This window comes from Bemisia tabaci, chromosome 1 (genome assembly GCF_918797505.1).
Source record: "Bemisia tabaci chromosome 1, PGI_BMITA_v3".
Lineage (NCBI taxonomy): Eukaryota > Metazoa > Arthropoda > Insecta > Hemiptera > Aleyrodidae > Bemisia > Bemisia tabaci.
In genome coordinates, this window is record NC_092793.1 from 20215443 (window position 1) to 20235337 (window position 19895).

At 39.6% G+C, this 19895-nt stretch overlaps 1 protein-coding gene across 1 annotated transcript in view; it reads right to left on the reverse strand.

Moving 5' to 3' along the window:
- Sema2a (Semaphorin 2a) overlaps positions 1-19895 on the reverse strand; it is a 769825-nt gene that overhangs the window by 740787 nt on the left and 9143 nt on the right. Inside the window, exons 2-3 of the mRNA XM_072297641.1 lie at positions 6230-6297; positions 4946-4971 (exon numbers count right to left, since the gene is read on the reverse strand). The gene's annotated coding sequence lies outside the window, so the exon portion shown is untranslated. The remainder of the gene's footprint in view (positions 1-4945; positions 4972-6229; positions 6298-19895) is intronic.

The following is a 19895-nucleotide window of genomic DNA, read 5'->3' on the forward strand; positions in this document are numbered from 1 at the left end:
TTTAAACGCATGTTTGCTCAACTACGGTTCCCGCACTACACATCGATCATATTGAGTAGGACCCCAAAAGTAGCCCCTATTCCGAGGAACCCAGAGATTTCCGTGACATACGACTGAAATGAAACTTACTGATGGAGAAAGCCTGTGCTATGATTCTCTGTCCACAAAGACAGAGCTCTGACGTTGTTGTAAAACAGTTTTTATTTTCCTACCTTTTTAGATACTGTGAAAATGACTTGGGTCACTTACTCATTTTCTTTTTTGAGAGAAAGCTAACTAATACCATTAAAATTTTAAGAGGTCAAATTAATAACATTTTCAGAAGATATAAAGCACTAGTGCCCAGTCTGTTTACCCCTAAAAAGTAAAGTAACTAACTAAATGGGAACTTTTTGAAAAGAAGGAATGCTTATCCGTATTTTAGAGTTTAATGTATCAATAAAAGCTGAGATACTGAGTCAACTCAATCCAGGTGCATTTTCATTGAATCCCCTGCATTATCATGAACATACGAATACTCTCTTCATCATTTCATGGAGGGTCGTTATCAAATTTCCCTCGGTTTTCAAGATCAAGATGTATTAAAAAATTTCATTGATCTAAACCATTCTTATTCTGGGGGAGGGGATGAATCCTAGACAGTTAGCAGTGAAGTCCTTCAGGAAGTTGCAATAAACTTTTGAAAAATTAAGTGGATTGCAAAAAAAAACCAAAAAAAAACAGCTCTCTTGGTGTCAAAAACAAACCTCGTTTCAGTTTTCGCTGATAGGTTGCAGAAGCATTATTTTTGTAGCTAACTTTGAATGTCACTAAAGTATGACTCTTGGCATCATAATATCTACTGCTGATTAACTTTTGTTTTTTGTGATTTTGTCATTTAAGGTTGGCGAATTTCTTCTACTTAAAAACAAAGGCATATATAAGACATCCTACTGAGCCAACAATCAAACACTGGATTGATGCCACATAGTTTTGTTCCGTTCAACCTAACACTTGTTCCTTATCTAGCTTGTACCTTTACCAGAATTTCACAATAAGTCATCTCACAGAGACCGATTTTTCCTTCCTGTTTTAGGTCTCAAAAAAGTTAATAGATATTCCCATGATTTTGATTACTTGAATGATAGTTGACCCAACTCTAACACCCGCATTCATAAATAAGGCTTCCAGTTGAAGTTCATAAGTAATTGCGTAAAAAAAAACCCAGAAGACTAGATTTTTATTTTTTCTCTCCTAATCTTTAATTTATTTCTCTAAGAGATAAGTTAACGAATAGGAGAAAGAAAAAGTAAACGCGATAATGCTGAGTATGGCCAGAAGGTCTCAGTTACCTGACAAAATGGTGCAAGTTTTGGACCCTGTCAGTAGTAGAGGTACCTACTTAATACTTTGCACCAACTCTAAGGGTACCCAGCATTAAGAAAATACTTCCAGGGATTTTTAAAATATGTTACTGGTCATCAGTCTCTAGTTTTGAGAATCTAAATACTAGAGTGATTTCTTTTCATCAACTTGCCAATAAATAAAGGAGTTTGTTTACAAAAACGGGATAAAAAGAAAATTCGAGGAAGCCGTCTGCGCCCCATTATCCTTATCATAGGTAACTGCAAACAATTGACGATAGGTGTAACAAATCAGCTGATTAGTAAAATTTATCCATAGAGAAGAAGATTCTCATTATGGATCTTAGTTTTGACCTCATATTGTTATGCAATCTTGTACATTTTATAAAGGTACCATGATATTCAAGCGCAATCGCTTGTAAACAAAAGAAGACAACTGCATATTTATTCCACGGGGGGAAATGAATGGAAAAGTTGAACATACATAAAATTGCCTGCTGAGAACAAGTGCTTGAGCAAAATTTATGACTGTTTCCAACCCAGAATAATGAGAAATTCTATGGATATCTTGATGCTTGCAGACTGAGCACAGATGGGGTCATTAACATCAGTATCATAACCTCAAAATCAACAACCAGTACAATCAGCAAGTTAAGTAGCTGATGAATGACTGGGCTAGGAGGCGACTGATCAGTGTTATCAATTCAACTTTGAGAGACTAGACTAATACGAAAACGGCGCCTCGGAATGAATACAGGTGATAACGCTTATCGAATACGATGCGTAGCTAAGGAAACGTTTGTTCGCATACCTGAAACTAAATGTTTACAGACTCCTGGGTGCTGATTAGCTAACGCTGAGATTTTAGATCCTGGGGATGATAGAAAATCCGCAACACGATAATACAGACACACCACACCAAAAACTCGAGAAACGAGTGAGAACACTATCTGTAAACACAAGATTCAACGCACGTTTCCTGGTGAAAGGATCACACCGCGCACGGACTCCTTTGTTATCAACACTGAAAAAAATGTACGGAACACACCGACGGCTTGAGAAACGTCTGCGGATCGCAGAATCCCGAAAACGCGGTGATTTGGACGAAAAATCCGAGAAGCAAAGCGGGGACGAGCGAGAACTGTCACACGCACAGCGAGAGCGGAATAATCAGAGGCGAACAAAGCGACGGCTTCGCTGAATCCACCGTTGACGACTATGCCGGGAGACGCGACTACGCGAGACGGGAACCGCCGAGAGAGGGGAATCGGGGAACAACATTCCTTCCCTCCGCCCGCGGGCCCCCTCGCCCGTGCGCCCGGATAGGTATGCACAGCGCTGCGCACTCCCAAACCAAAGCTCCCGATCCCGACCGCCCCCTTTGCGCTGGGCCCGTGCCGCGCCGCGCCGCGTCCGCCGAATCTCTCCCGAAAAGATTTTTCCGTATTTCAAATTGGATTGCATTTTGCAATAAGGAACTACTATTTCTGGCTCTCCTATAAAAGCATATATCTGCATAGGGAAATCAATGGCATGTATGTTGTTTCTATAATGGGCTAGAAATAGTGATTCCTTAATGCAAAATGTGGTTCAATTCACCGTGAGCCTGAAGACAACCGAGAAAAAAAGCTTAGAGATTTTTTAATTTACCGAGAGATGTACTGCCGTGCCGAGGAAAAACGCCGTAAGAACCTTTCGGAGTTGCCAAATTTCCTTTGATAAAACACACATTTTAGAGTAAACTTATGAATATTTTTCTTCCAATTTTTCAGATAATTTTGTTCGCAGTTTCACTTAGAGCTCCTAAATATTTAAAAGAAAAATATTCATAACTTTCCTTAAAAATAAACATTTTATAGAATGAAATTTGGCAACTCACAAATGTTCTTACGGCGTTCTTCCTTAGCACGGAAGTGTACGTCGCCTAAGTAAGATCACTCGAAGAAGTGTATTGAAAATTACCCTGCCGACGCGCGACGCTGAAATTGAGGACTTTTTCGGTAAAATGACGTATGAGGCTTGCAATGCTGCTAAAATTTTACAATTTTTTAAAGCAATTGCGATAGGGGAAATTCATTCACGGTTGACTTACTTCCTTACAAATAGTAAAGGAGAACTTGGGGCAGATTCAGCGAAAAATTCATAGCAGAGCCGTCGGCTATTATAAGTTACTTACAAGAACTGCGTTGCATAATCTTAAAAGCATTGAAAGTCTCATGAGCCCTTTTACCGAAAAATGCCTTAATTGATTATAGAGAAGGGGGAAGGGAGAGGGGTCTCCGAAAATCCACCGGATTGATTTTGTTTTGAGGTCCGATTGCTACAATAAGAAGCATACACTTGGACTTTTAACAAATTTCGATCGATTGATCAATCACATGGATTGAATAAAATATCTGGGCACACTTCACTATATCCACCCTGAGAAGAAAAATCGGAGAATTTTTCGAAAAATGATGCACAGCATTTTTCCAAAAAAATAAAAATTAAGTGTAATAGGATATCGACAGCGTCGCGAGATACGTGTTCTTGCAGTTCCACTTCCACCATCGAAATATGCTACAAAAAAAATCATCATCAATCAATATCACCCAGATGTCTCTGCCACCCTCCTACACTTTTTCCTAATGAAGATACAGATTTGAAACTTCGGGTACGTTTTCAGGTCCAAGAGAGCGTTTTTTGGCCTTCTTAGACGTTTCAGGGGTTCTTGGGAGCGGCATCAGGGTGTCTACTAAAACAGGCTGACCAAAAATCAGTACTATTACAGTACTTTTTCAGTACATTCCCAAGAAATTCATCACCTCCTCAACAGAAAAATTCAGTACTTTTTCAGTACCTCCAAGTATTGCCGAAATTAAAAAAAAATTCAAAAATTTGCATTTCGCTCAAATTGAGACAAAATCACAAAAATGACAAAAAATTAGAAACATTCCGGACCTTCTTGCGGAATTTCCGCACTTTTTCAATGCTTCCGGACCGTCCTCAAAAAATCAGTACTATTACCGGACTCTCCGGATATTCCGGACTTGTCAACACCCTGAGCAACAGACCCCTACTTTTCTTCTTAGGTGAGAAGACCACTCTCGTGATACCTGACATAGGAGTTTTACTCACAGTGTTATCTTATGTATTTTTTTTCCTTTCTCCTAATCTAGTAGTTTCCTTTTTAGTGTATTTTTCTTTTCTTTTCTTTTGCACAATTACAAACTTGGACTAGAAACCTTACTCATATCTAGATTGTCTGTGTTCAATCAACTGCTATTCAATGCATTGTATGATGAGCAAGTAACAAAGATTGAGAGAATATGAACTTTTTTGGACCTATAATATTAAAACTTGCCCCCCCCCCCCCCCCCCGGGGGGAGGGAGGGGGGGAGACCGACGACGATGTATCCTAAACTAGCTGAAACGGATGAACGAACAGACGAACGCTTCTGCGACTCTAAGGTCCGTTAATTTTCAAAAAATGTCCTAACTTTCTCGTGTACAGAGTGCATCAACCTTAATGGAGCCCTGATAAACCACGAAACAGAAGTTTCGACGTACTTGTTGCTAACATGCAGAATTAAGTATTAAACAATATTTACAATTTTACATACCGGTGAGCAGCTGACAGCAGGGGATTCTGAAAAAAAAAATAAAACCATGATTAAAATATTGATAGGTAGTGTCGCAAAATTATAGGGATTGGATTAAAATTTAAATGTGAACGACAAAACGCGACCTAATCAGAGGACGAGGCTACATCAAAAGGACTAAATTTGGACGAAAAAAGCTCTGACTCACTGAAAACAATTTAATAATTCAGTGGCCGGGAGATCAATGGTCATCGTTGACCTGCCTGCCAATTATTGAGACTGATAGACAAAGCTATAGACAAAGAAGACAAAAGGGATATGGAAGGATCCTATCGGTGGAAGCGGGTGGTTGCAATGGACACAGGAGGTAGGTAATAGACTAACTTACGGCAACCGACAAGAGACCCGACAGTTAGTCTATCAATTACCCTTTTAGTCTGTAAAGACCACCAGTTTCAACCAATAGGATCGCACCATACTCCTTGTGTCTTATTTGTCTACAGCTTTGTCTATCAATTTCAATAATCGGCCCGCAGGGTCGGATTTGCGTTTAACGGCCCGGGACGGGATGCTGGCGGGTGCGAGGGGCTCTCACGATTGTGGGTTGCATAATCTGTACATGGAAGGCGTTTCACGTTTCCAAGAAAGCAAAGGGTAATTTGTTCAAAACAACGACTCTCATCCCGCCCCTCCAAAAATATTTTAAATTCATATTTTTTTTTTTGAAAAACAAAAGCACGCACAGTCCAAAGCCCAAGGGTCCATAGAAATGGCCGAGCGTACTTTCGGCCGAAAAATGATCCTGATTTCAAAATAACACCCTGATTTCAATATAACACCTGTCTCATGTCTCGCGTGAATCATTAGGGGCCCAAACCGTGAACTTCAGAAATTCCCGTGTTCGGGCGTCTCCTAATACGTAATTTTGACTCCATTAGGGACCCTCAAAAGATCCGTACTGCCCCAAAATTCTCGTGCGCAACTGCAAAAAATTTCTCAAAGGAGTCCCAGACTGAATAGAGATTATTCTACAGGTGATCTCACCTGTAGAATACTATTCTCGGAATATTCACTAGGGAGTAGTCTTGAAGAATTTCAAAGAAAACTATTTCGGAGTACCGAAATGGTAATCTGAGAGTTTCTTTTGATTATGACGAACACATACCTTTCATTTTAGTTGGGTTCAGTATGATCTTTATTTTTCTTACAGAATATAATGTGGCCTGTTTTTATTGCAATATTATTAAAAAACATCTTAAAATATAAGATCTTATGAAAAGAGAGACAAAATTGTTAAATACGTACCAGCGGTAGGTTATCCAATTGCCCGACGCCAGGCTGAAAGCACTCACAACACTGTCACTGAGACTAAACTGAAAACTCGGCCATTATTTAAGATATTAAAAAAGTATTAATGTAAGATATTAAAATAGTATTGATGTAAGATATTAAAATAGTATTAATGTAAGATATTAAAATAGTATTAATGTAAAATGAGGATACAGGTTCACTGTACAGTGAACGAATAGTATCGTTTTTCTATTCTGATTTAAATTCTGTCCATGTGAGATGTTTCAAACGTACAGTGACGATTCTAAAAAGTTGCCAACACTGCTTTTCCCACATTTAAATTTATGTTAAGCAATAGATCCTTGGTGAGACAATTTGCTTCACCTTAAATCCATCTATTCAATGGATTTAAATGGAGGAAAACCAGTGTTGTCAACGTGCAAAATTGCCACTGAAAAAGTATCGTATCTTACTCTATATACATATAGTATATACATAATAATAATAAATTCATAAGAGTAATGCGTGACGCACAACGCCTGGGGCACGAAGCACTTTGGTAAATTGAACCTCTAAGCGGTCAAGGGGCGTATCGTGGCCTCTGGTATGGTGAAACACAGCTATAAAATAAAGTACCTAATAAGTTTATATTACATTTGCAGAAGCATATTACACATAACGGAAATGTTCGTTTAAAATATGAAGACGAAATACTTTTCTTCGACAGAATGATCGACAAAATAGAAATAAATTAGGAAAAAGATCGCGTAAATCTGAAACTATCGGACCTCCGAAACGTACTGAGGAATTTCAATTTCTTCCTCGTTACTAAGATATCTTTAAAAAGTCGGATCGAAGCCGTAAATTTCATATAAAATAGCTTACTCTCTAAAAGCTACTTTCTCTCACTTTTATGCAGTAAAAAAAGTTCGTCGAATTTTAGAGGTACGTTATATTGTTTGCTAGAGTTTCTAACAAGAATAAGTAAATTGATTAGACGATCTAATACAGCCAATGTACAAAAATCATATAAATACGCTACAAGGAAAATAAAAGTTTACAAACTAAATGCAAAATAAAAGTTGATTCTTTTGTGCAACAGACGTTATGTAGATGGGCAATCATTGCGTTATTAGAAGGTTGATGCATTTTCATTGTTATCTTGCAAGTTAGTTTACACAAGGATATAGTAGCTTCTTTATGATACATATGGAAAGAAAAGCGCTTAGAGAAATTATCAAAAGCGTCATAGCATGTGAACGACAATACCTCTCCAATTTCTCGTAAGGGAAAACATTCAAGAAGTACCTAATTTAGACGCTATTCATTTTGGTAAACGAATTATTAGATAGTACTTAAGTTGGAATTTTTAGCCAACATGTGTTAAAAATCAGCATAAACCTGAAAATCTCAATAAACCGCAATCACTTTGTGAAATTTTTAAATAGTGAAGTACACATGATTCAGACTAAATTAATCTGAACACCACTTAAGTATCCGAGTCTTCGAAATCAACTCCTCAGAAAATGAACCAGAATTTATTTCCAACTCAACTCAAAATAATTTAACTTGGTAGCTTAGTATTTCCTTCCTATTTCATTATTTTACGTGCTGATGACAACCTGTTTAGATGGCGAATATCGCAAAATTCCACGACTGGATAACGCGTATCCGAGTCTTGGAAATCAGTTATGTTCTCTTATTTCTCTCATCGAAGTATGACTTAAAAGTTCTTGCAACTCAATTCTATAAATATAGATTTTCATTCCATAGCACAGGTATTTCATTATTTTACATAGTAAACGCGACTTGTTTAGAAGGTAAATGGCGCTAAGGTAAATGGCGCGACTAAGGTAAATGACGTTACTAACGTCCACATCTGATGATGAATCTGAGTCTTTTAAATAAAGTTTTTTCGGCTACACTCATAAATATTAGACTTTGCTTCAATGTTCTCTGGTCTGTCTCATCAGAAAATAAAATTGAAGTTCTTTCAACTTGATCTCATAAAAAGAAGCTTTCCATGTCACACCACCTTCGTGCTAGTTCATTAATTTACACACTGACAACAACATATTTAGATGGTGAATGGCGCACACTTCTACATCTGATAAGGAGTCTAGGTCTTTGAAATCCATTTTGCTCTCTTACCTCTCTCATCGGAAACAACTTATACAAATTGCACTAGGCTCACTGGTGCTTTCCACAACATGATTGCACGATTAGATGATAAATCTGAGTCTCTGAAATCAATTTTGCTCTCTAATTCTCCTTATCAAGGAATGAAGTCGAAATTCTCTCAACTCAACTCATGATTAAAATTCCCTTTTTCCATGGTAATTTCGTCTTGGCTCATTACGTTACATTCTAAAAGTAACATTTCTATATGGTGAATGGTGCACAGTTCCACATCTAAATAATATGTAAAAGTTTATAATTATAATTTTCTTCAATATTGCTCAGTATAAAAAAAGGAAGAAATACTATGGCCTTAAAGAAAAATGACAGACCATTCTGCCAAAACAGTACGCTACCTACGTACAACAGCTTCTGTTACTAAAAATGAACATCATTCCCTAATTTCTGTCGGAAATAAACAACTGAAAAAATATTTAAAAGAACAAATAACTAACTAAAAAAAAAATTAAAAGTAATAACTAAAACTTAAAACTAATACTTAAAAACTAAAACTTAAAACTAATACTAAAAAAACCAATACTAACTTACACTTTAAACTATAGAAAGAAAGCTAAATCGAAGGGGAACGCAACTTTCGCAGCGACGTGTGTTAAATTTATTCTGAATATAATGTGGCGTAGTGAGTTATGACATCAAATCATTTCATCATGTCAACATTTAAAACTTTATTTTCCTTGAATGTAAGTTGTTTTTCAGGGTCTACGGTGAGGGCAAAAAGTCTAAATAACGTTAAAAGTTACTTGAACTAACCCGAAAATTCTGAAACCAGCACGATAAACAATAAATAAATTTGTAAGAAAAAATACGAGGATGAGAAATCGTGAGTGCGTAGATGGGGAGGACCTACACTAGTCTGGGCAAATTAATGAGGCAAAGTAACTGTAATGCTAGATTAAGGACAAATAGTGCCCTTTACTATTTGTCAAGCACTTCCAAATTTGTATGATAGATACGAATCTTCCCATTTCGGGTGGGGCTGCTGTCGGCCCCATTCCAATTTGTAATGAAAGAAACAAATAAAATATGTTACCCATTCTAAAAAAAAAAAAAAAAAAAAAAAAAAAAAAAAAAAAAAAAAAAAAAAAAAAAAACATGAGGCAAAGTAAAAATTCGGGCATCTTCGGGCGAGTCCAGAATCACAACCTCGGGTCCCGGCTGGAGGAAGCTGGATCCGCGACGAGCTCATCGGGGTATAATTCCCACTGTGTTCACATCGAGTCTTTATCTGACGGCCGGGCCCTTGTCACGGTGACACTCAGTCTACCAAAAATTTCCAACCAGTTTATTTATTATTTGTGGATTTCTCTTTTGTTTCGACAAATTCGGATTTAGCTTGGAATCTTGATGAAAAATATTTATCATCAGGATTACAAGCTGAATCCGAATCCGATGAAATAGAGAAAAAAATTCACAAAAGATGAAAAAGTTGGTCGGCAATTTTTTGGGTGACTGAGGGTCACGATGACAAGGGTCCGGCCGCTAGGTTAAGACTCGGTGTGAACACGGTGGGAAAACTACCCCACTGAGTTCGGCGCAGATCTAGCGGCTCCTATGGGACCCGAGGTTGCGAATCTGGGCTCACCGTAAGATGCTCGAATTTTTACTCAGTCTCATTAATTTGCTCAGACAAAAACCCAGCCTGAATTTCCTTGTAATACTAAGAATAAAATGAAAATAAAAAGAAAGAAACCCACCACCAAGTAAGTCACAGAAAAGTTAAGAAGAAAGAAACCCATCACCAAGTTAGTAAAAGAAAAGTGAAGAAGAAAGAAACCCACCACCAAGTTAGTCAAAGGAAAATATAAAAGAAAGAAACCCACCACCGAGTTAGTCAAAGAAAAGTAAAGAAAGAAAAAAGAAACCCACCACCAAGTTAGTCAAAGAAAAGTAATGAAGCAAGCAACCCATCACCAAGTTAGTCAAAGAGAAGTAAATAAAGAAGGAAGAAACCCACCACCAAGTTAATCAAAGAAAATAAAAAAAAAAAAACATCCACCACCAAGTTAGGAATAGTCAGTCAGTCAGCCAGTCAGCCAATCAGCCAATCAGCCAGTCACAGCACCAGTCAGCCAGTCAGCCAGTCAGCCAGGGGCCGAAACGAGTTCGGGTCCACGACACAAGAATGGTGAAAGGAGATACCAAGCCATTCCTCTGTCTCGTTACTGCCGGCTCAGGGCTGAAAACAGCCCTGAATGGCAGCTACAAGACACAGGAATGGTTCGGAAACGCCGTTCCCCATTTCTTGCATCGCGGACGCGAAGTCGCTTTTTCCCGTGGCGGGTAGTCAGTCGGCCACGGGCCGAAACGAGTTCGGGTCCCGACACAAGAATGGTGAAAGGAGTTACCGAGCCATTCCTCTGCCTCTTTACTGCCGGCTCAGGGCTGAAAACAGCCCTGAATGGCAGCTACAAGACACAGGAATGGTTCGGAAACGCCGTTCCCCATATCTCTTGCATCGCGGACGCAAACTCGTTTTTTCCCGTGGCGGGTAACCATGCTCAGATAAAAATCGTGACACTGAGTGTACCGAATTATTACACACACTCAGGGTGGCTGCATGCTCATGAAGCATGAGAAAGCACTCACGCTTAATGACCACCCAACCATCCTGAATGCACGCGAATTCGGGACACTCTGCATCACAATTTTTAACCGAGGTAGCAGCACAGCAGTGTACCCAGAATAGTTTCAAAGGCCACCGTCGGTGGACCAGAGCCAACGCGGGTCGTGGCGGTCCGCAGATGTACCCTACTCGTGCTGACCACGTGGTCTGCCTCGATCGGGTTGGGACGACCTGCCGGGAGGTCCGTCGAGCATTCCGTGGGGTGGGCAGCGCCACCGGCCTACCCTCACTTCCAGGCTGAGGTTGCTAGCCCCCGGAAGCGAAGTTCGGTCGGTGGGACGGCCGTCCCACGGAGTGCTCAAAGGACCGTCCGGCGGGGACGTCCCCCCGAACGCGGCGGATCACGAGGGCGCACTTTTACCGGATCTGGCGGCGGCTGATCGTCGTTGTACGCCACGGCCGAGAGAGCAAGTCGCTGCGGCAGCGGAACTATCAAGGGGCCCTCCTACGGTCCAGTTACACGATCAATTTGATCGTGTAACTGGACCTTTAAAGAGAACTCACCTCAAGGCTCCAGGTCGCGTTCCCTTTGGAGCGCAGCACGTAGCCGCGCTCCATAAAACGCGACTTCACCCCAAGGCTCCAGCGGACCGATTATTGAAATTTAAACCAGCCCGGTAAGACATCGAATTGCGATATATTGCATGGTTAAGATAGGGCTATGTCTTGTCGTGTCGGGCTGACATAGTTTCAATAATCGGGCTGCAGGTCGCGTTCCCTGGGGAGCGCAGCACGTAGCCGCGCTCCATAAAACGCGAGCTCACCTCAAGCCTCCAGGTCGCGTTCCCTTTGGAGCGCAGCACGAAGCCGCGCTCTATAAAACGCGACCTCACTCTAGGCCTCCAGGTCGCGTTCCCTTTGGAGCGCAGCACGTAGCCGCGCTCCAAAACGCGACTCCGCTTTTCATTTTCACCTCTTCAAGCGTGCTTGGTAGGCACCTGCACCAGGCACCCACCGTTGAGAATCGATCATAGAATGAGCTTGTTCAGTAATTTTTTTTTTTGGTTTTTTGGTTTTTTTGGTTTTGTTTTGGGTTTTTTTTTTTTTTTTTTTTTTTTTGGTTTATCATCACTGAACAAGCTCATAAAAAATGAAAAATATGGCAAAAAAGATGAGAGGAGAAAATGGTGAGAAAGATGTAGTCGTGACGAACAAAGTAGGTCCCTGTTATTTCAGTAAACGTAGTTTTTTCCTTCGTTTGTTTGGTTTGAATTCGGTCAGATTTAATTTCATTTAATTTCTTCCTTCGCTCTTCGATCGTTAATCATCCACGAGTACAATATGGCAAAGCTAATGTTTTCTAGTTGAACCCTCGCGATGAAACTGACCCCTGAAATTACTTAGAACCGTTGTGCGAAGAGTCGAAATCCACGAGTACAGTATGGCAAAGCTAATGTTTTCTAGTTGAACCCTTGCGATGGAACTGACCCCTGAAATTACTTAGAACCGTTGTGCGAAGAGATGAAATCCACGAGTACAATATGGCAAAGCTAATGTTCTCTAGTTGAGCCCTTGCGATGGAACTGACCCATGAAATTACTTAGAACCGTTGTGCGAAGAGATGAAAGATAATTAAAAAAAAACTATAAAATTCAAAAATTATTCCATACATCATCGGATGTCACGAAATTGTGGCACTCGCGGCTGATGTTCGTCAGGATCAAAATTTCGCTGAAAATGCAGAATTGGCTACCAAATTAGCAGTAGCAGAGATACCTTAAAAACCTTGTAGAGGCGAGAAAACAGTGTTCCATGTTTCTTTAACGCTTAAACATGCACCGAGAGAGAAGAACATACAAAGACGATTCTAAGGGTACGTAAATAATCGTTGAGAGTAATCTGAAGATAAAATGCATTATTTGCTCTAACATTTGTGCTAACAAATACTAGGTCGTTTCTAAAATCACAAGTATGGTTGTCGAAAGGTCCAGCGTGCAGTTGCACGGAAAAGAGAAGCAACCTACACACAGTTCACATTAGAACTTGTGTGGAGTGTTTTTTTTTTCCTAAGATCATAAAATTTATACCTACGGGACTGTCCAAGTATTGTTAAGTCGCTTCGGGAGGGGGAGGGGGGTCTGAGGCTGGCTCATAAGGTCATACGAGGGGGGGAGAGGGAGTCAAAAAGCGGCCGAAACGTTTTAGGCAATACTTGAACGGCCCCTAAATGGATCACACGAAGTAAAGGGAATCGTAGTTCTTAAATTGCTCATTTCCGAGTTTCAGCCCAGAAGTACTAAAATTCTGGCCTTCATCGCAATGGATTTTGCGTGGTATCTATAATTACGGTCCTGATGACAATACTGCATTGTTCCTGGAGTCGTAATGATACTACCAAGAAAGTGCGTGTTACGGACAGAGCAGTGTAAGAGCTACGATTTCTTTCTCTCCGTTCATTTCCTGGACAAGTTGGCCTCTACAAAAGGCAACAACATACACCGGGCGAAGGGCTCGCATCGAAAATCTGGATAGGCACACATTAGCCTATCACTTAGAGCCAAAGGACTGTTACCAATATATTTAGGAGAGCTAAAAGAGATGTATTTGTAGCATGCTACAAAACTATATCAAACTTGCATATTGGTAAAAAGTTTTAAAACATTAGTTAAAATCAATAAGGATATCTAAAATATTGAAAATTAAATCACGAGAAAATGGAGTGTAGACTTTTTTCCTGCAAGCCTGAAAACAGCAAAGATGTGAGTATACGGTCCTTTGGCTCTGAGTTACAGACTTCGATTTACAAATGAGCATGAATCTTAACGGTATAAGTACACTGAAAAAAATGGTATGCTGTTTTAGCACCTAAGATGTCAAAAATGTGTCTGGTGATCCTATGATGCTGGCTTGATTGCCCACGCAATTGAATTAGCATTCACGGGATGTAAAATTAACTGCGAGGACAGCAATGACAGCATATTGGAATCAACAGACACATTTTTGACATCTTAGGTGCTAAAACAGCATATTATTTTTTTCAGTGTACATAGCTTTCGCATTATTCTTTCATAAACAATGTTTCTTATAGATTTTTTCATTTTTTCATTTCTTCATTGTTTTTTTGTTTTTTTTTGTTTTTTTTTGTTTTTTTTTTGTTTTTTTTTGTTTTTTTTTTTTTTTTTTTGTTTTTTTTTGTTTTTTTTTGTTTTTTTTGTTTTGTTTTTTTTTTTTTTGTTTTATTTTTTTGTTTTTTTTGTGTTTTTTGTTTTCTATTGTTTTTTTGTTTTTCATGTGTGTTTTTCTGTTTTTTTCTGTTTTTTTTTTGTTTTTTTATTTTTTTTTATTTTTTTTAATTTTTTTTAATTTTTTTCATTTTTTTTTTATTTTTTTTGTTTTTTTTTTTTTTTTGTTTTTTTATTTTTTTTTGTTTTTTTATTTTTTTTTTGTTTTTTTTTTGTTTTTTTGTTTTTTTTTGTTTTTCATAGAATCGCAATACAATTAGAGAAATTAAAACTTGCACATCGTAACTTGACTCAAAAAGTCCTCCGATACTCCAGTTTGCCAATATGGCATTAGCGGATGACTTTCGTGCAAACTTACGATGCCCAAGCTTTTCACACAATTTTTTTCAAAATATTCCACCATCATTTATCTTTAAGAAAAAATCCCCGAGTTCTCGCCGCCGGGCTGCGCAGTAGTAACCTTCAACCCACAAGTCGCAACAATGTTTCTTATCCACAAATGTTTCACTTCATGTGATCCTTCACACCCCTTCTTCATCCGGAGAATTTTTTCGGAAAAGTCCGAAATAATAATGTCCATTGGTTGCCGTCTTGTCTTTCCTTTGCAAAGTCACCGTCGCAGCACCATTATCATAAACATAGTTTTGGGAGGTAACTCTTCTCACCAATAGTGAGATTGTGGCGTTACTTAGGCTCCGCAGCGATTGATGTAAAAGTGTCATCTTCAGCCGCTCTATCAGGAGTCAGGAAACAGAATCTTCAGATTCTCCACTTCAGCAATCAAAACAGACTGAATTTTCGGTCGATTTTCAGATTGATAATCAAGGAACAGGCTGAAAAGTTCAGAGCTCCTCGAGTAAAAATATTGAACCGATGAATCATTGCAAATTTGTAATACCAGCTATGAAGCAGCGGCAAGACTGTATTCTAAGCCTTCTTGAATTGAGATCGAGTCACCAGTGAGCGCTGAAAGATCCTCGGCCAGCGAAGAGGAAAAAATTGCGCAAAACTTGCAGCTATCGGGTGCAGGGCGTCAAATTCAATCGGGCCGCTTAGCGGCCAGAGGGCGTACCCCCAGTTTCGATTGAAACTCGTACTTCTTGGGCATTAGCAGGATCATCGCAAACGGCTGACACATTCTTTCGGTGTTGTTCAACGCATCACCACTCCAATTAGAGTAACTGCTGACATGGTCGTTTTCCGACTCCAGACCCGAGAAGTTCATATTCAGCAATTTGATGGTTAGAGGCGAATATTTTCAAGATAACGCCGAGCGACCGACCATAATCTCCAAATTCAAAAATCGAGACGGTTTGGAAATGCTGATTTCGCAGAATTGAATCACTGCCCAAGGAACAGATATCGCTAAGCTGGTATGCATGACTTCGGGCGCCTGCAATTTTGCAGATATGCTTCCAAAGTGACTTCTTCGAGTATACGTTTGTACCCTTGAGACGGAGTGCACAATATCTGACAACGCACTCACTCCAGAATATAGTTTCTTGATCGTAAATTTAGTAAATTTTGCAGTGCCGTCGATGGATTCATCGTGGACCTTAAAAATACTTGAAACTTTGACGTAAGTGCTCAGATGTTTGAAACACTTCGTTCTGGAAATTTACAGGAATCTCTTCTTGCGATTTGGATATCTTGAATGAGTTGAGTGTTGCTGGAGTTACAATCGTGTCTGCATTTGGCGATTCCCAGGCAGAACCAGTCTGGCACACCGGCTGACAGACGTAGACGTTGTATAAAGTGAGTGTTTTTTGTCGTACCATCGACTTCTGCAGAGATAAATCGTATGTAATGTCGGCAAAGATACCAATGATGTGATTTACATTGAGCATTGAGCGCTCAACCGAGACTGTTAGCACCGTAAGAACGAAAAAGGTCGCTCCAAAACACCAGTGATGTAGTTCATCGGAAACACTCTGCCGAAATTGCTTGCTCTGCGAAAAACATGTTGCTCGAAAACATGAATCATGTCGTTCATGTTGAGTACTCATCAAGAAATATTCGCAATTTGAAGAGAAAAAGAAGAAGAAAAATTGCATCAAATTGTTAGACTGATGGGCAGTGATGTAGTTCGTCGGATGCACTCGGCCGAAATTGCTTGTTCTGCGAAAACCATGTTGCTCGAAAACATGAATCATGTCGGTCATGTCGAGAGCTCATCAAGAAATTTTCGCAATTTGAAGAGAAAAAGAAGAAAAAAATTGCATCAAATTGTTGGACTGATGACCAGTGATGTAGTTCGTCGGAAGCACTCGGCCGAGATTGCTTACTCTGCAGAAACCATGTTGCTGGAAAACATGAATCATATCATTCATGTCGAGTGCTCATCAAGAAATATTCGCAATTTGAAGAGAAAAAGAAGACAAAAATTGCATCAAATTGTTAGACTGATGACCAGTGATGTAGTTCGTCGGAAGCATTCGGCCGAAATTGCTTGTTCTGCGCAAACCATGTTGCTCGAAAACATGAGTCATGTCATTTATGTTGAGTGCTCATCAGGAACTATTCGCAATGTGAAGAGAAAAAGAAGAAAAAAATTGCATCATACTGTTAGACTGATGTGATCCGTTTGGAGCACCAGAGTCCATCCGAGTCAAGAGCTTCAAAAGGCACGATGACTTTAGCAAGTAATCAACGCATGACGACGCAAACAGCATCGCGCTCTTTAATGACTTAATATGTGAATAATTTCAAATCAGTCTTCATTTTTCAATAAATTCAATTGTAGAAGGCGAATGCGGCCGATCTTGGATGAAAAAAGAGCAGCGACTTAAAATTTTCTTCATTCTTGCCATTTGATTCGAATTCGACCGCTTGAAAGAGATGAAACTGCGATCGATCAACGTTACGCTGAATAGGAAACACACATTCATCCTGAGTGTGCGTCGGGGGGTTTGTCAACATTGCCGTCAGCAATAAGCGTGGCTGGAAACATTTTGTGGAGGCCAAGGGCCCGAAGTTCTCGTTGGTTGGAATTCGGCAACTTGAGAAGAAGGTTATAAATCCGGCCTAGCGAGAGAATGGGATTCATGCTGAAAATGATAACGTAAAAAAAAAAAAAAAAAAAAAAAAAAGAAAAAGAAAGAAAGAAAAAAACCGCTGCACACAGCACATGCTGATTTTAGGCGGTTACATAGAAAAAAAAACGTCAGTGATACTATTAAAATTGCAAAGGTAAGCTACAGAGTGAAAAATTTCACATTTTTTAATCATCGAGTTCGACGTTCCGCGAGATCGCTCTAAATGCCGGGACGTTGACTCCGGACGTAAAAAAAACATCAAGTACACGGACGGAAATCCGTCGAAACTAGTGGATACACTCCTGACAGTTAAAGCGATCTCGCGGAACGTCAAACTCGACGATGAATGTTACAAATGAAGTCCTATCCCATATTTTTATTTTTTACTGTGTGTTGGAGAAGCATGTATTGACTGATAAATATCCTCCGCATTGGTATTCTAGTTATTGTGGAGATTTTCACGATCGGGGACTTAACATCTCCTTACAGACTACCGACAGCAAAAGCCATCTTATAGTTTTGTCGGCTGAAGGCCTTTGGTTATGCAGTGCACGTAACGAGTTTACCAAAATATCTCTCACTGCGTAGCGAAAGCAGTCAACGAGAAAATAAGTGATTTTAAGGACGGAATGCTAAAGCTCAAAAGGTATAATTTCCACTCGAGAGATCTTTGTTTGACTCCGGTGAAAACCAACGTGGTTATTGGATTTGACATCGTATACTTGCGAGGCTACGTAGACCACTAGACTTAGACGCCCCCCCCCCCCCCCCCCTCGGTATTGTACGGAGTCTATTAGAGAATGCTGAGTTGTAGAATTGGGAAAGTTTGAGTAATGCTGGAGACATTACGGCAAGTATAGAATCTTCACAATAATGACATCGCCGATAAGAATATGATCAAAAAGAAACCACGGAGCGTTTGTGTCTTTGGTCATAAAAAATGTAGCAATAGCGGCGCGTGAAAACGCCTTTTCAAATTGGTGTTCAAAACCACGGAATCAGCTGAAAGTTCCGCCGACAGCCCCAGGCGGTTAGGCAGTTAAAATGATTCCTTTGGCAACACATGTAGGAATGTAGGATACATTTCACTTTCATGTACATTTAAGAAAAAAAATACACTTTGGTAAACGCGTAGCAATAGCGGCGCGTGAAAACACCTTTCAGATTTGTGTTAAAATTCACGGGATCAACGTACTGGTAAAAAAAAATAAACCTCTTGGTTCAAGTGTGCAGTTTCTTGTCGCCGGATTTAAGAATATGGACTCTTGTTTCAATGCAAAATCCGCTTGAAACAAGAGTTTAAGACTCTGAAATCCGGCGACAAGAAACTGCACTCTTAAGTCAATGCATCGCGGCATTGGTCCAAGAGGTTTTTTTACTAGTGAATTTCGCCGACAGCCCCTGACATTAGGCAATTAAAATGATCCCTTTGGCAAAAAAAGATGAAGAGCACATTTTACTTCTACGCGTGGTGAATAGTTGAGTTATAGAATTTATAGAAACAAAGGAGAACAGAATTTTGAATACATTCACTAAAAAAAATTCTTGAATTTGCCGTTAGGAAATATGTTTTATTGAATCCAGCATGATGCCGCTTTATTTAGGCTATACTCTAGCTTATATTCCAATCGTTTTTAATTAATTCTTCGAGAAATTCAGCTTGAATCAAAATGAGAAAAAATCTTGGTGGCAAATTCAAGAAGCATCAAGCTTTTTATTCGGTGAATATACAAGCTAGAAGATATGATTTGCATCGGAAATGTATTTTGGAGCCTTTTCACATTGAACAAAACTTGGTTGTTGGGATAAAACAAAGCGTTTTCGCCAAAGAGATAACAAAGGCAAGCCCCAGAGGTAGACAGCAGCCTGATTGTTGAAATTTTGTGTTTGTCGGGTGGAAGTGGATGACATAGATTAAATGACGAAGCGTGATTGGTCGATTACGTCTTACCGCTGCTTTGTCGGGTGGAATGGACGACATACTGTCGGATACTCAAGAGGTGCCTTTACTTTGTCGTCCATTCCAACCGACAAAGCACGACAAAGCAGCGATAAGACATAATCGACCAATCACGTTTCGCCATTTAACCTGTGTCACCTATGTCCACCCGACAAACACAAAATTTCAACAATCAGTCTGCTGGCAGCATCATTGCAACAATTCATACAGAGGAGGCCTGAATTCAATAAAAATTCTGACGTTTTCTTCGGAATAACTACTTTTAGGGTTCACAGCGCCAAAAGCAAAGTATGAGAGTAACCCCAAAATCAGCGTAAAATCGTGAGAAACCCGGTAAAAAATTCCGCCGACAGCCCCTGACGGTTAGGCAATTCCAACAATCCCAGTCGCTGCGCGGGGTGTGGTAAGTGAACAACTTGCACGACTATTAATTAGGCTCATCCAATATAAACAAAAACATTGCAAAACTCGGAAGGCCTTTCTTTCTTGTTAATATATAAGTTTTGAAAATACTGCTGTACTGAAAAAAAGAACGGTAATTTTTTGTTTTCCTCCTTTTACGCCAAATTAGATGGAATCGACTGTCGTCACGGTCTTCAGGCAGACAATGTGCTTAAGTCCTTGAGATGCGGCCCAATCGAGAGAAAATACTTTTCTAATCTGATTTCTTGAATGACTTATG